Source organism: Poecilia reticulata, unplaced genomic scaffold, assembly GCF_904066995.2.
Source record: "Poecilia reticulata unplaced genomic scaffold, P_reticulata-male-v2 Scaffold_32, whole genome shotgun sequence".
NCBI classification, from domain to species: Eukaryota; Metazoa; Chordata; class Actinopteri; order Cyprinodontiformes; family Poeciliidae; genus Poecilia; species Poecilia reticulata.
The window spans coordinates 82,591-99,807 of NW_027675130.1; the positions used below are offsets into that span (position 1 = coordinate 82,591).

The 17,217-nt window shown below is 35.9% G+C and overlaps 1 long non-coding RNA gene across 1 annotated transcript; it reads left to right on the forward strand.

Annotated features, from left to right (window-relative positions):
* The first annotated feature begins 524 nt into the window (after positions 1-524).
* On the forward strand, positions 525-2,413 carry LOC145550304 (uncharacterized). The gene is made up of 2 exons (XR_014086210.1): positions 525-1,332; positions 1,446-2,413. It is a non-coding gene; the product is annotated as an uncharacterized LOC145550304 (long non-coding RNA).
* The last annotated feature ends 14,804 nt before the right edge of the window (positions 2,414-17,217 follow it).

Consider the following 17,217-nt stretch of genomic DNA (forward strand, 5'->3'; position numbering starts at 1 on the left):
CCAAGTAAACGAGCCTGACTCTGCTGGCAATGCACACGAGACCCTGGTACCGGTCACACAGGAACCTAACAGCCTCTAACAAAGGGCCCGGTGCTCCATACTCCCAGAAGAACCCCCGCAAAGTGTTCTATGACCAGGGCGAAAACCACACTGCTCTTCTTGAATCCTACTTTTGACTATCCGACAGAGCCTCCTCTCCAGGACCCCCAAATAGACCTTGCCAGGGAGGCTTATTCGGATCACACCATCCGGTTCCCCCTTTTTGAAAAAAGGCACGGTAGGGTGTTCTCCGGTGACCTGTGTCTGAGTGAGGGAGCACTGAATCAAACGGTCTCACTCATCATAAGGGGGATTCAGTTTGGTCTTTCATATTACATTCCGATGAAATATATTTGTGGTTGTAATGTCTCAGTATGGAACAATTCAAGGGGTATAATTACTTTGTAAGCACTGTACATCTTAACCCTGAATTCATAACATGGGATTCTTTTTGGAGTAATTGTTACGATTTCACTTCATTTTAATGTCACTTTATCTGACTGTTTCCTTCGTACATGTGACAATCAGAAGACATTGTGGATTGTTTTTCTTTATCATTGTTGCAGTGGGTTTGATATATGTTTATTCATTGTGCACATTTGTGAATTATGGTGTATGCTTGTGGATTTTGCTGTAGGCTTACAAATATTCTTGTACACTTTGTGAATCTTTTCAGTACTTATTTAGTTCCATAGAAAGGAGGCTTCATAAATAGGGTTTGTATGTGCACATGAAAGTTTGAGCTTTGAGAATACGAAAGTGGCTGATCTTGAAACACTCATCGGTTCTCTGTCAGAGTAGTTGCTGGAAATATTTCACCAGGGAGAAGTAGATAAAACAATCAGCTACTACATGTATATTATGTTCTATTTTGAAATAAAAATAGTTTTAAATAGGTCTTCAATGTGGCCCAGACTTTTTCTTATTTTTCTAATCCAGTTAGAGTACCTGTTGCCCTTCATTGATGATTTTTTGCGAAACTCCTTTTTTATTCTTCACCATTTGCGTCATTTAATTAAAGCTCTCCTTTTTTCATCGCTCCCCAATCACACTGCACTTTTTACTGCTGCAGCCTCCTAGTGGTTACCTTCACTTCTCTAGCAGAACAAAAGTTAAACTCACATTTGTCCTGTTAGACTCCCTCTATATGGTGATAATTTGTCTGGTTTTGGTGGATTTAACCCTTTTTCTCCCAGTTTTAGTCTGTTTTAGCAGGTTGTTTTGCAGGTAGTTTCAAGCGAAATGATCCTTTGGAGGCTGCCCAAGAAGAGAGAGAGGAAACGAGACCTGGAGGTTAGGCCCATGAAATGTAGCAAATGTATCTAAATTGTAGCAACCTCAAAAGTAGTTACTTTTTTAGTTGTTGATGATAGCTGTCTATTGATGGAATGACTGTGTATTTTTAGTCCAAGACACTCTCGCCTACCTCATGGGCTTGGACACTCATCCAATCTGAGGAGAAGATGGAGTTCTTGTTTCTTTAGATGTCCCAGGTGGTGCAATCTGACCAGATAAGTACATGACTAATTAAGGCTAATATATTTGCAGATTTTGTTTATTTTAACTTGAGATTAATGATGTTGTATATGTAGTTTTGATAGGAGGAATCCAGTGTGTCTGCTCTTTTTTTCTTGGGTGACCTTGGTTATCTATGTTAATCATCTGAAACCTTTGTTTAAACAAAGTTTCATTTTTACTTTATTCATTCATAAATCAAATAGATGTTTAAAAATGTCATGTATATTAATTTGTTTTTTTGTCTTTTTTTGTTTTGTCTTTTTGTTTGTTTTTTTTTACTACAGAGTCCGTGATGTGTCACTCCAGATTGGATGCCGAAGAACTACTTGGCCAAATAAAAGAGCTTTGGAGAAGAAGCAGTTTTTTATATTGTTTCAAATAGTTTTTCATGTATGTATATATTTAAAATAGTTTCATTTATACTGGAGAAACAGCAATATGTAAAATTAGATTGGATGTCTGAAAATAGAAATTAATCAAATCAAGTAGCTTAAAAAGAGACGTAAAACTTTTTTTTATAGTTTCAAATACTTTTCATATATGTATATGTTTAATAGTTTCATATTTATAACAAGTGGATCATTATGGCAGAAGCCATAATGTTTCGCTTGTGAAAGTAAAACTGTTGGGTCTCATCTTGACACTCAGAAAACAACCCTGAGTGCCACACGGCCGGACAGGACACATGTAAAATAAAAAAAGATAGCAAAATATTTTTATTGCAGAGGCATCCAATTTTCAATTAAATTTGTTGTATTCTTTAAATGTTGTAATTTTTGTTCACTGTAATCTTCACCTGTAAAAAGTTTGTAGAAATCTTTAACAAAAGCTCAATATATATATTTTTAAACTGTGACCTGTTTGTGTTTTTTTTTTTTTTATTAAAATTTTTGTCAGTCATGAAGTCCATTAACATACCTTTATATGTGACCATATTCACTGATAAATACATTTACAAATATTTCATTGATTTCAAAGAGTAATTAAGAGATAATTTTGTCTCCACCTGTGTCTAACTTGAATGACAGATGCAGTGTCTGCATCCATGGTAAAACACTCAATTATTACAGAGCAGGGCTGAGCTGGCATTTAGAACTACTTGCTGAATGGAGTAAGTCAATGATGGACAACATGTGAGTGATGTGCATTCTTCAGGCTAATATTAGCATTTAATTTTAGCTTATGCATTCATTTTAACATATTTAATGGTGCAGGTAGGGCTTAGTCCACATGCTTCTGCCTCTCCACAGGTTATTGACTACATTGCAGCTTTCTTTAGCATTAATGCTAATTTTTAGCATCGTAACGCTGGCTCAAAGCCGACGGGCACACTTTGGCATGCCCCTTTAAAATTTCTGCAGGAATTTTCTAGTTATTATAACATCTTCTTCCATTACCGTTAATGCGGCTCGTACCGCTGCGTGCCCACCCACAAAAGTGGTATCAAAACGTGCGGCTCGTACCCGAGAAGGGAGCTATTACTTTTATTGGGGATTGGAGTTAAAATGATTACATAAATTAATAAAAACGAAAAAATTTGAGATTTTGTGTCTCACAGAATCAGTAATCTTTCTCTATGAAACACACACACAGGACTGTTTATGGCTGACTCAAAAACCCTTTTTAACTCTCCCTCACAGGCATAAATATCGCCCTATTGGTCTGAAAGTTGGTCATAACATAGATACACATGCCTGCTCATGTACAATGTTTACAAAAATTTGCTAGGGCTTATGCTTTTTGTCAGGGTCCTTCAGACTGACGCCTGGTGTCTCCCAAGTATAGAAACTGTGTCTGAAGAGGATTTTCCCGCTCTTTGGCTCTCACAGCTGCAGGGGATTAATTACCATAGCAACAGAAGAACACAGTGTCTGGAACTGCAGCTCCCCAGGACTGCACTGTAGGGTTTACTGGTATTTACAACTTCTTGTGTTTTCAGCATTATACTACTGATTCAAGACTATAACCATTACACATATGTCCCCCCATGTTAAAATCTGACATAAATAAGAATAAATAGTTGATTAAAAGTCTGTGGACAGAAAATAACGTCGCTGCTCCTTTAAGGAACCAGCGGCACAGACGCGGCGCCTGGGTGATGCTACAGATCACAAACCACTCCGTCATAAACTGTTATCAGGTTAATATATAAACTGTTATCCGGGTAATATATTGGGTTTATGAAGAATTTATTTGAATAATTTCAGGATTTAAAAGACTTTTGTTGTGTTTGTGACCTGTTACACAGGTCAGGTTTTTTTTTGGTTGGAAGCTTGGTCGGAGCAAGGATTGGTCTGCCATGTGTGACGCAAGTAATGACAGAAAACATGCTACTGATGCTCCAATAGCATTCATGCTATTGTTAGCATTTTGGCTCATTTTAGCTTATGCAACATACTAAAATGAGCAAAAATGCTCATACTACCGTACGAGTACAGCTTAAGAAAACATGCTTCTGACTCCCCGCAGGTTATTGACTACACTGAAGCTTTCTTAAGCATGATTGCTAATTTTTACCATCGGAACGCTTTATTAAAAATCCGACGGCCACACTTTGGCATGCCCCTTTAAAATTTCTGCAGGAATTTTCTAGTTCCCCTATAATGTCCACCGGACTCTCGGTTGCTGTCAGCTGTTCGTTGTTTGGGATTCCCTTAATTTCTTTATGACTCAGTGATTTCTGATTGGCTGCCTGTAACAGTCACACCCCGCACATCGAACCGGGCCCGTCAGCAATTGCGGGCATTTTATTAGAAATTCTGCGCCCAGTCATTCCACATCTCTACTGAAAGGTCCTTTTTTCTTCTTCTTTTCTTCCCCGCACTTCCAATATCTATGCCTTAGGTACACTTCCTTTCAGTAGTCACAACTGTTTAATCCATTGTTAGCAGGTCATAAGCAGTTTTTCCGAGCCCCATTTAAACACAACACGAACGCTAAAACGATCCTGTAATTCCAAGCAGGAAATTACAGGATCGTATTCATGCTTTACTGTGGCTTTTGTTCAAAGTTCAAAATGTATTAGATGTAAGTCTTACTAAAGCACTGCTTCTTCAACACTGTCATGAACAGCGCTCTGTGACTGTGATGAGTGACCGCTCTCACTATTGTCGCTGACGAGATTTAGGGCGGCCATCTTGGAGCGGTCCACCCACTCAGCGTTATGTGTTTAGCAGTCACGATGACGTATCAACCTATTTAATCGATCATAACATGCTTTTTTGTTACTGGAGACCATATTCAAACATCTATCAAAGCTATATAAACAATTGTATTTTTTAAGTATGTTTTTAATACATAGTTCAGCATATTTAAACTGTCAGTTCATTATTATGAATCTAATTATGTCAAAGTGGGAAGTGTTAAACTATAAATACACTTTAAGTGGTGTTTTAGAAAAATAGTCATTCCACTAATTTTATACTAATTAACAGAAGCCAAAATTTGTACAAAACCTGAACTCTTTAAAAATGTTGAATAGTGAAATGTAACAAAAAGCATAAATTAGCAGGAGCTGAAATTATCACAGAAACTCAAATTAAAAATGTAGCCCTAGGCGGAAATTCAACCTGTAAGACGCTTCCGGCATCACTTATCACCACGGCTTCATCCCAACCAATCAGGACGCACCACCTCTCTACCTCGATCCAATCACCTGGCAAGAGATCCTTCAAAAGGCGAAGCAACCACAGATCCACCCGCTTCAGCCCTGCTTCAACCCACCTCATCCCCGTTTCCACCACCAGCCACCCAGATGCCTCCAGGTCCCCTCAAGACTCCTCTCTCCAAGCTCCACTCCACCACCAGTGACTGGGCCCGGGGGAAGACCTATCTGAGCTTCGTTCGAGCCGATCATTCAAGCTCGCTGCAATTCTCGGCTCGCAGGTCTTCCGCCGGTGTCCGAGCGCCAAATTCTCGGTCCAATAAAATTGTCTAACTGCTGTTTCTCTCTCTGTGTGAGTCTCTACAGATTGCATTCTACTTTCACAATGAGAAAGTAATTGATATTATCTGTAAATATTTTTGGAACACATAAATCAAGGGAATGTTTGAAATTGTTCAAATTGACGGCAATAAACAAATCGACATCAATAAGCTTATGACAAAAGTTTATATTCTTTTATTGTCATCATTTATTCACGTTGTTTCCACACATAAACTGCAGTCTTCCCTCTATATTGTCCACCGGACTCCTGCCAGATGTTCTTTGTTTGGGATTCTTTTCCGTGTTTATGACTCCCGTTTTCTTATTGGCTGCCTGCAACAGACAGGAATAGGCAACAAAAATTTATTGAGAGGGATTTATTTGTGGTAAAATTATTGTTTGATACTTTCCATGATTTCTTTTACATTCATTCTTATATCTGCTCTGATGCTTCTCTTCTCCACATCAACATCCAGAGGCTGCCAGAGAGCAGGAGAAATGTTAATGGTTTTGTTACATTCAAGAAGAATCTCTCGCTTGTTTGGTTTGTCAGTCTCCATTTTGACAGTAACCACATATTTTTTTATCATATATATCCACCTTATTCCTAACCCCCATGGGCACGTTGTGCCCATAATTTATGGGCACAACGTTTACTGCAAACCGGAACTACCACTTGTTTGGTTAGCAACTAGCTATTTTCAGACCATTTAGGCAATGAAATATATATATATATATATATATATATATATATATATATATATATATATATATATATATATATATATATATATATATATATATATATTAGTCACACTCAGAGAAGGTATACCATAATTCAGCTGAAGAAGCAAAAGTTTGTGTGCAACGATAATTATTTGAAAAAGTAAAAAAAGTGAAACAGAACTTGAGACAGAGCGTAATTGGCACAAAAGGAAATTAGTGCAAACCCAGAAATAGTTGAAACAATTGAGTAGTAAAACAGCAAATAGATTAAATTAGGGGAAGCACAAAACCCAGAAATATTTGCAGGAGTAAAACAGAGCAAAACAAAAAGATAAAGGGTCTAAAGAAGCAGAACATGTTGATATATGAATTGCTGAAATTGATTAAACATTGCAGAAGAGCTTAGAAGATAGTAATACATGTAGAGTAGAAGACATACAGAAAAGTAGACAAGCAAAATGCATAGAAACATAGAAATAGTTGAAACGATTGAATAGTGAATATACTATATTAATAATATAATAGTGAATTAATAGTGAATTATACTGTATAAATTACATAATATATAAATTATAGCAGAATTCAGCAGAAGAAGCAGGAGTTTGTGTGCAACCTGAATTATTTGGAAAAAGTCAAAAAGGGAAACAGAGTTTAAGAAAGAGCATAATTGAAACAACAGGAAATAAGTGCAATCCCAGGAATAGTTGAAACAATTGAATAGTGAAACAGTAATAAGTATAAAAAATTAGTGGAAACAGTAAACCAGAAATATTTGAAGGAGTAAAACAGACCAAAAGCAAAAAGGGTCAGAAGAAGCAGAAATGTTTGATATATGAATTTATAAAATTGATTAAAGATTGTAGAAGATCTTAAAAGATAGTAAAACCAGTGGAACCAGAAGGCAAACAGAAAAGTAGACAAGCAGAATGCATAGACACAGATAAAAACAGAGCACAAGAAAAAAATACATTGAAAGAATAGGAGAAAGTGTGACAAGGTTGTACTCCAGAGGATATTAACAGAAAACAGTAAAACCTGTTGCAATGATAGTAATAATTCCATAAAGTAGACACTTGTGGCTACATTTTAATGCATAAAATATTTCTGTACAGTGAAATATGTATGAACAGCATAATTTTGTTTATAAAAGAGCAGAAAAAGTTCAAAAACGGCAGTTACTAGAGTGGCCACTCAAGTAACTGAAATCAGTTACAGAGTTCCACCATAGGAAATAATGGGGCAATAAATTTGCACAAAAGGGCAATTATTTCAAAAAGTGCAATAGTGAAGTTTACCAAAAGATATAGCTCCATTCTCCTGAAGAAGCTGAACGTTTTGATATATAAATTAGTACAATTAGTGAAAGATAGTGAAAGTAGTTAAATGACAAAAAACGTACGGAAGACAGAATAATAACTAGAAAAATAGCTGTTCCTAGCGAAACAGCCGTGAGAATGCATATTTGCAGAATGTCTGCTGCAGAAATGCCAGAAAAAGTAGAGAAAATCTTAAGAAGTAGAAGAAAGCGGAAGAAAGCGGAAGAAATCGGAAGAAATAGAAATAGTTGAAACTATTGAATACTGAATATACAATATTAATATATTTAATAGTGAATTAATAGTGAATTATACTGAATAAATTATTTAAATTAGATAATATATAAATTATAGCAGAAATCAGCAGAAAAAGCAGGAGTTTGATACTTGTTTGTATCAAACTAAAAGCCAAGTAATATAGTTGGGTTTTAAGACAAATTTTAAATATTTATATTATATTATAAATATTTATATCTACAAATATTTGTGGAACACATAAATCAAGGGAATGTTTCAAATTGGCGGCACAATATATATTTCTAAACAATTTTTTATTGTCATCATTTATTCACGTTGTTCAACTGCAATCCTCCCTCTCCAATGTCCACCGGACTCTCGGTTGCTGTCAGCTGTTCTTTGTATGGGATTCCCTTCCGTGCTAATGACTCCGTGATTCCTGACTGGCTGCCTGCAACAGACAGGAGTAGGCAACAGTGATATATTGCACGCGCACACGCGCGCGCACATACACACATACACACACGCACACACACACACACACCCCCACACACACACATCTCTATCTATCTATCTATCTATCTATCTATCTATCTATCTATCTATCTATCTATCTATCTATCTATCTATCTATCTATCTATCTATCTATCTATCTATCTATCTATCAACAGATTTTCCATAATTTAGCTTATGTGTTTAATATACTGTGTTTCTATTGTCACTAAGTGTGTGTGTAACTTGTTTCGTGTGCTGAGGATTGATCAGAAACCGCAGAGAACAGATTCGAAATGAGGCAGGCAGTTCTCGTGTGTCATCGCTGGGGGCGCTCATGATCTCAGACATTGTAACTCCACAAATGCAGAGTAAGAGACAGTAAACAAAGAACTAGCCACACAGTAGCTACGCTGATACATAGAGCGAGACAGACGTGGTTTTCAGTTGTACTTTAACGGTTTCTCCCTTTGCTGTTAAGCACAGCACGGAATTAGTCATATCTACATGTCTAAGTTTCATTGACATAACAGAATTATTCTGCGGCGACGGCGGGCTATAGATGGCATGTAAAGGAATAGCCTTAATGCCCTCCTGGATTGTACGCATGCGCGAAATGTTAATAGTTTTCTCATTTTCAATAAAACCTCTCGCTTGTTTGGGTTGTCATTTTCCATTTGAGCAATAATCACAGGTTTGGTGATTTGAATTAGGGTAGGGGTTACGGTAGTAAAACCAGTGGAAATAGAAAGGATACAGAAAAGTAGACAAGTTAAAGATAGCAAAACCAGTGGAAGTGGAAGGCATACGGAAAAGCAAACAAGCTAAAAGATAAACAACGAGCTAGCCACACAGCTGCCTTAATATGTTATCAGTCTGCATCTCATTTCTCCCTTTGCTGTTAAGCACAGCACAAAAGCCTCACTGGCTATGAACCTCACCGCACGTTGCTGACAAATTGCACACACACTCTAATATATATATATATATATATATATATATATATATATATATATATATATATATATATATATATATATATATATATATATAAGCGGGCACATGGATACATACATGAGCAAGGCACAGAAGGGCATAGGCATAAATAGCAGAGGAGCCAAACACCAACTCCTTGTAGACCACACAGTCGCCCGAGACTGCAAAACCCGACACACCAACCTGTGTACCGCTTGGATTGATTACAAGAAAGCCTATGACTCAATGCCACACACTTGGATCATTGAATGCTTAGAGATGTACAACATCAATAGGACTCTAAGAGCCTTCATTGCAAACTCGATGGGGCTGTGGAAAACCACCCTTGAAGCCAACTGCAAACCACTTGCACAAGTGTCCATCAAATGTGGCATATACCAAGGAGATGCTCTGTCCCCACTGCTGTTCTGCATAGGCATGAACCCTCTCAGCCAAATCATCAACAAGACTGGCTACGGATACCGACTCAAGAATGGGGCCACGATCAGTCACCTCCTCTACATGGATGACATCAAGCTGTACGCCAAGAGCGAGCGAGACATCGACTCACTGATCCACACCACCAGGATCTACAGCACTGACATTGGGATGTCATTCGGACTAGAGAAGTGTGGTCGGATGGTTACAAAGAGAGGGAAGGTCGCCCACACAGAAGGGGTCTCACTCCCAGAAGGAACAATAGCAGACATAGAGCACAGCTACAAGTACCTGGGAATACCACAAGCAAATGGCAACCTCGATGAGGTCACAAGGAAAGGAGCCACAGCCAAATACCTCCAACGAATAAGGCAAGTCCTGAGAAGCCAGCTCAATGGCAAGAACAAGATCCGTGCAATAAACAGCTATGCCTTACCAGTAATCAGATACCCTGCCGGAATAATTAGCTGGCCAATGGAAGAGATGAAGGCCACGGATGTTAAGACTAGGAAGCTACTAACCATGCATGGAGGGTTCCACCCCAAATCCAGCACCCTGAGACTGTACACGAGCCGTAAGGAAGGAGGCAGAGGACTAGTGAGTGTGAGAGCCACTGTCCAGGATGAAACATCCAAGATCCATAAATACATCAAGGACAAAGCCTCAACGGATGATGTGCTCAGCGAATGTCTCAGGCAATGGGGAACAGAAGACAAGGTGCTGGAAGTACCATCATGGGAGGACAAGCCCCTACATGGGATGTACCACCGACAAATAACTGAGGTGGCTGATGTCAGGAAAACCTACCAATGGCTGGAGAAAGCTGGACTCAAGGACAGCACAGAGGCTCTCATCCTGGCCGCCCAGGAACAGGCCCTAAACACCAGAGCAATAGAGGCTCAGATCTACCACACCAGAGAAGACCCAAGGTGTAGGTTGTGCAAGGAGGCCCCTGAGACAGTCCAGCACATAATAGCAGGGTGCAAGATGCTGGCAGGGAAAGCATACATGGAACGACATAACCAAGTGGCGGGCATAGTGTACAGGAACATCTGTGCAGAATATGGACTGGAAGCCCCGAGATCAAAGTGGGGAACACCCCCAAAAGTGGTGGAGAATGACCGAGCTAAGATCCTGTGGGACTTCCAGATCCAGACAGACAAGATGGTAATGGCGAACCAACCGGACATTGTGGTGGTGGATAAAGAACAGAGGAAAGCCGTTGTGGTGGATGTAGCAATACCAAGTGACTACAACATCAGGAAAAAGGAGCATGAGAAATTGGAGAAGTACCAGGGCCTCAGGGAGGAACTGGAAAAGACCTGGAAGGTGAAGACCACAGTGGTGCCTGTGGTCATCGGGGCCCTCGGGGCAGTCACCCCCAAACTGGAGCAGTGGCTCAAACAGATCCCAGGAACAACATCAGACATCTCAGTCCAGAAATGTGCAGTTCTAGGCACAGCCAAGATACTGCGCAGAACCCTCAAGCTCCCAGGCCTCTGGTAGAGGACCCGAGCTCAGAGGATGAAACAGACCACCCGCGGAGGGTGAGAAGGGAATTTTTTTTTTTTTTTTTTTTATATAAAATGTATTAGTGAAACGTAGTGAAGGTGTACCAGAATTCAGCTGAAGTAGCAGAAGTTTGTGTACAACCTGAATTATTTGAAAAAGTCAGAAAGTGAAACAGAGTTTAAGAAAGAGCATAAGTGAAACAAAAGGAAATTAGTGCAAACCCAGGAATAGTTGAAACAACTGAATAGTGAATATACTATATTAATAGTATAATAGTGAATTAATAGTGAATTAATAGTAAATTGTATTGTAAAAATTATATATATTATATAAATTATAGCAGATTTCAACAGAAGAAGCAGGAGTTTGTGTGCAACCTGAATTATTTGAATAAGTCAAAAAGTGAAACAGAGTTTAAGAAAGAGTATAAATTAAACAACAGGAAATTAGTGCAATCCCAGGAATAGTTGAAACAATTGAATAGTGAAACAGTAATAAGTATAAAAAAATTAGTGGAAACAGTAAACCAGAAATATTTGAAGGAGTAAAACAGCAAAACCAAAAGCAAAAAGGGTAAGAAGAAGCAGAAATGTTTGATATATGAATTTATCAAATTGATTAAAGATTGTAGAAGATCTTAAAAGATAGTAAAACCAGTAGAACCAGAAGGCAAACAGAAAAGTAGACAAGCAAAATGCATAGAAACATGGAAATAGTTGAAACAATTGAATAGTGAATATACTATATTAATAGTATAATAGTGAATTAATTATGAATTAGCAGTGAATTATATTGTATAAATTATAGCAGAATTCAGCAGAAGAAGCAGGAGTTTGTGTGCAACCTGAAATGTTTGAAAAAGTCAAAAAGTGAAACAGAGTTTAAGAAAGAGCATAATTGAAACAAAAGGAAATTAGTGCAAATCCAGAAATAGTTGAAACAATTGAATAGTGAAACAGCAATAAGCATAAAAATTAGTGGAAACAGTAAACCAGAAATATTTGAAGGGGTAAAAAGAGCAAAACCAAAAGCAAAAACGGTTAGAAGAAGCAGAAATGTTTGATATATGAATTTATAAAATTGATTAAAGATAGTAGAAGATCTAAAAAGATTAAAACCAGTAGATCCAGAAGGCAAACAGAAAAGTAGACAAGCAGAATGCATAGACACAAAGAAAAACAGAGCACAAGAAGAAAATACATTGAAAGAATAGGAGAAAGTGTGACAAGGTTGTACTCCAGAGGAGTTTAACAGAAAACAGTAAATCCTGTTTCAATAATGGTAATAATTCCATAAAGTGGCTACATTTTAAAGCATAAAATATTTCTCTACAGTGAAATATGAATGAACAGCATAATTTTGTTTCTAAAAGAGCAGAAAAAGTACAAAAACGGCAGTTACTAGAGTGGCCACTCAAGTAACTGAAATCAGTTAGAGAGTTCCACCATAGGAAATAATGGGGCAATAAATTTGCACAAAAGGGCAATTATTTCAAAAAGTATAATAGTGAAGTTTACCAAAAGATATAGCTCCATTCTCCTGAAGAAGCTGAACGTTTTGATATATAAATTAGTACAATTAGTGAAAGATAGTGAAAGTAGTTAAACGACAAAAAACGTACGGAAGACAGAATAATAATAACTAGAAAAATAGCTGTTCCTAGCGAAACAGCCGTGAGAATGCATATTTGCAGAATGACTGCTGCAGAAATGCAAGAAAATGTGGAGAAAAGCTTAAGACGTAGAAGAAAGCATGAGAAATTGCAATAGTTGAAACAGTTGAATAGTGAAACATAGCAAACTGCAGAAATTAGCTGAAGCTGAAATTAGTACACAAACAGAAATATTTAAAGATGTGCAACATAACAAAAAGTGCCAAATAAGCATATTTGCAGAATAATTGATGGAGAAATATGAGAAACTTGAGAACAAAGAGTAAGAAATTGGAAAAAAGCATAAGAAAGCTAGTCATACATTGTAGAAATCCTTTGCCAAGTAGTGAAACTTAGCAAAAGTATTGCAGAATTCAGCTGAAGAAGCAGAAGTTTGTGTGCAACATGAATTATTTGATAAAGTCAAAAAGTGAAACAGAGCGTAAGAAAGAGCACAATTAGCACACGAGGAAATTAGTGCAAACCCAGAAATAGTTGAAACAATTGAACAGTGAAACAGCAATAAGCATAAAAAATTAGTGGAAACAGTAAACCAGAAATATTTGAAGGAGTAAAACAGCAAAACCAAAAGCAAAAAGGGTAAGAAGAAGCAGAAATGTTTGATATATGAATTTATAAAATTGATTAAAGATTGTAGATCTTAAAAGATAGTAAAACCAGTAGAACCAGAAGGCAAACAGAAAAGTAGACAAGCAAAATGCATAGAAACATGGAAATAGTTGAAACAATTGAATAGTGAATATACTATATTAATAGTATAATAGTGAATTAATAGTGAATTATATTGTATAAATTATATAATATATAAATTATAGCAGAATTCAGCAGAAGAAGCAGAAGTTTGTGGGAAACCTGAATTATTTGAAAAAGTCAAAAAGTGAAACAGAGTTTAAGAAAGAGCATAATTGAAACAAAAGGAAATTAGTGCAAATCCAGAAATAGTTGAAACAATTGAATAGTGAAACAGCAATAAGCATAGAAAATTAGTGGAAACAGTAAACCAGAAATATTTGAAGGGGTGAGAAGTAGAAGAAAGCAGAAGAAAGCGGAAGAAATAGAAATAGTTGAAACTATTGAATAGTGAATATACTATATTAATTTATTTAATAGTGAATTAATAGTGAATTATACTGTATAAATTATATAAAGTATATAATATATTAATTATAGCAGAATTCAGCAGTAGCAGGAGGTTGTGTGCAACCTGAATTATTTGAAAAAGTCAAAAGTGAAACAGAGTTTAAGAAAGAGCATAATTGAAACAACAGGAAATTAGTGCAATCCCAGGAATAGTTGAAACAATTAAATAGTGAAACCGTAATAAGTATAAAAATTTAGTGAAAACAGTAAACCAGAAATATTTGAAGGAGTAAAACAGAGGAAAACCAAAAGCAAAAAGGGTCAGAAGAAGAAGAAATGTTTGATATATGAATTTATAAAATTGATTAAAGATAGTAGAAGATCTTAAAAGATAGTAAAACCAGTAGAACCAGAAGGCAAACAGAAAAGTAGACAAGCAGAATGCATAGACACAGATAAAAAGAGCACAAGAAGAAAATACATTGAAAGAATAGGAGAAAGTGTGACAAGGTTGTACTCCAGAGGAGTTTAACAGAAAACAGTAAATCCTGTAACAATCATAGTAATAATTCCATAAAGTAGACACTAGTGGCTACATTTTAAAGCATAAAATATTTCTCTACAGTGAAATATGTATGAACAGCATAATTTTGTTTCTAAAAGAGCTGAAAAAGTACAAAAACGGCAGTTACTAGAGTGGCCACTCTAGTAACTGAAATCAGTTACAGAGTTCCACCATAGGAAATAATGGGGCAATAAATTTGCACAAAAGGGCAATTATTTCAAAAAGTATAATAGTGAAGTTTACCAAAAGATATAGCTCCATTCTCCTGAAGAAGCTGAACGTTTTGATATATAAATTAGTACAATTAGTGAAAGATAGTGAAAGTAGTTAAGCGACAAAAAACGTACGGAAGACAGAATAATAATAATAAAGAGAAACAGAAACACTATAAGTGAGAATGCATTGAATGCATTCTCACTGATAATAAAGAGAAACAGAAACACTATAAGTGAGAATGCATTGAATGCATTCTCACTGATAATAATAAAGAGAAACAGAAACACTATAAGTGAGAATGCATTGAATGCATTCTCACTGATAATAATAAAGAAAAACAGAAACACTATAAGTGAGAATGCATTGAATGCATTCTCACTGATAATAACTAGAAAAATAGCTGTTCCTAGCGAAACAGCCGTGAGAATGCATATTTGCAGAATGTCTGCTGCAGAAATGCCAGAAAAAGTAGAGAAAATCTTAAGAAGTAGAAGAAAGCGGAAGAAAGCGGAAGAAATTGAAATAGTTGAATAAGTTGAATAGTGAATATACTATTTAATAATATAATAGTGAATTAATAGTGAATTATACTGTATAAATTATATAAATTATATAATATATAAATTATAGCAGAATTCAGCAGAAGTAGGAGTTTGTGTGCAACCCGAATTATTTGAAAAAGTCAAAAAGTGAAACAGAGTTTAAGAAAGAGCATAATTGAAACAACAGGAAATTAGTGCAATCCCAGGAATAGTTGAAATAATTGAATAGTGAAACAGTAATAAGTATAAAAAATTTGTGGAAACAGTAAACCAGAAATATTTGAAGGAGTAAAACAGAGGAAAACCAAAAGCAAAAAGGGTCAGAAGAAGTAGAAATGTTTGATATATGAATTTATAAAATTGAATAAAGATAGTAGAAGATCTTCAAATATAGTAAAACCAGTAGAACCAGAAGGCAAACAGAAAAGTAGACAAGCAGAATGCATAGAAACAGATAAAAACAGAGCACAAGAAGAAAATACATTGAAAGAATAGGAGAAAGTGTGACAAGGTTGTACTCCAGAGGAGTTTAACAGAAAACAGGAATCCTGTAGTAATTATAGTAATAATTCCATAAAGTAGACACTAGTGGCTATATTTTAATGCATAAAATATTTCTCTACAGTGAAATATGTATGAACAGCATAATTTTGTTTGTCAAACAGCAGAAAAAGTTCAAAAACGGCAGTTCGCCGAATTCCACCATTCATTTCAATGGGCAAAATATTTGCACAAAAGTGCAATTATTTCAAAAAGTGCAATAGTGAAGGTTACCAAAAGTCATAGCACCATTCTCCTGAAGGAGCTGAACGTTTTGATATATAAATTAGTACAATTAGTGAAAGATAGTGAAAGTAGTTAAGCGACAAAAAACGTACGGAAGACAGAATAATAATAATAAAGATAAAGAAAAACAGAAACACTATAAGTGAGAATGCATTGAATGCATTCTCACTGACTAGAAAAATAGCTGTTCCTAGCGAAACAGCCGTGAGAATGCATATTTGCAGAATGTCTGCTGCAAAAATGCAAGAAAAAGTAGAGAAAAGCACAAGAAGTGAAGGAAAGCAGAAGAAATGGAAATAATTGGAAAGTGGAACAAATCAAAAAGTATAAATATAGCAGTAGTGGAAAATACTTTAAAACCAGAAAAAGTTGAAACAGTGAAACATAGAAAGACAGGAAAAACAATAAAATATCAGAACCAGTAATTATTACAAAGCCAGAAATATTTGAAGAAGTGAGACAGCAAAACAAAAAAGCATAAACGAACAGCAGAAGCACAACAGTTTGATACATGATTTACTGAACTTGATGAAATCTAGCAGAAGAGTTTAAAAAATAGTTACGAAATTGAAGTGTATGTGATATATATATATATATATCAAATATATATATATATATAATATATATATATATATATATATATATATATAATATATATATATATATATATATATATATATATATATATATATATATATATATATATATATATATATGTGTGTGTATATATAGGAAGCAGGTAACAGGAAGCAGGTAACAGACATTATCATTGAAAGATAAGAATGAAACCATTTATAAAGATATGTTCACCCTGTGATTTGTATTATAAAGTATCTCTTTATCATTTAATTTGAACAAGCAAAGCCAGTGATGCAGCACCTGGGATTGCACAACTTCTCGCTAACTGCACTGGTTGTTATTCTATGAGAGCGATGCTCCGTCTGTCTGTACGTCGCAAATAACATGGTTAAAAACATTTAATGTATGAACTGATTTCCATAATTTATTCTATGTATTTAATGTACTGTGTTTTTATTGTCACCAACTGTGTGTGTAACGTGTTTTGTTTGCTGAGGAGCGATCTTTAACGGCAAATTATTGAAGATAGCAAACAGCATGCAGATTCTTAATTGAGGCAGGCAGTTCTCGTGCCTTATCGCTGGGGGCACTCATGAGC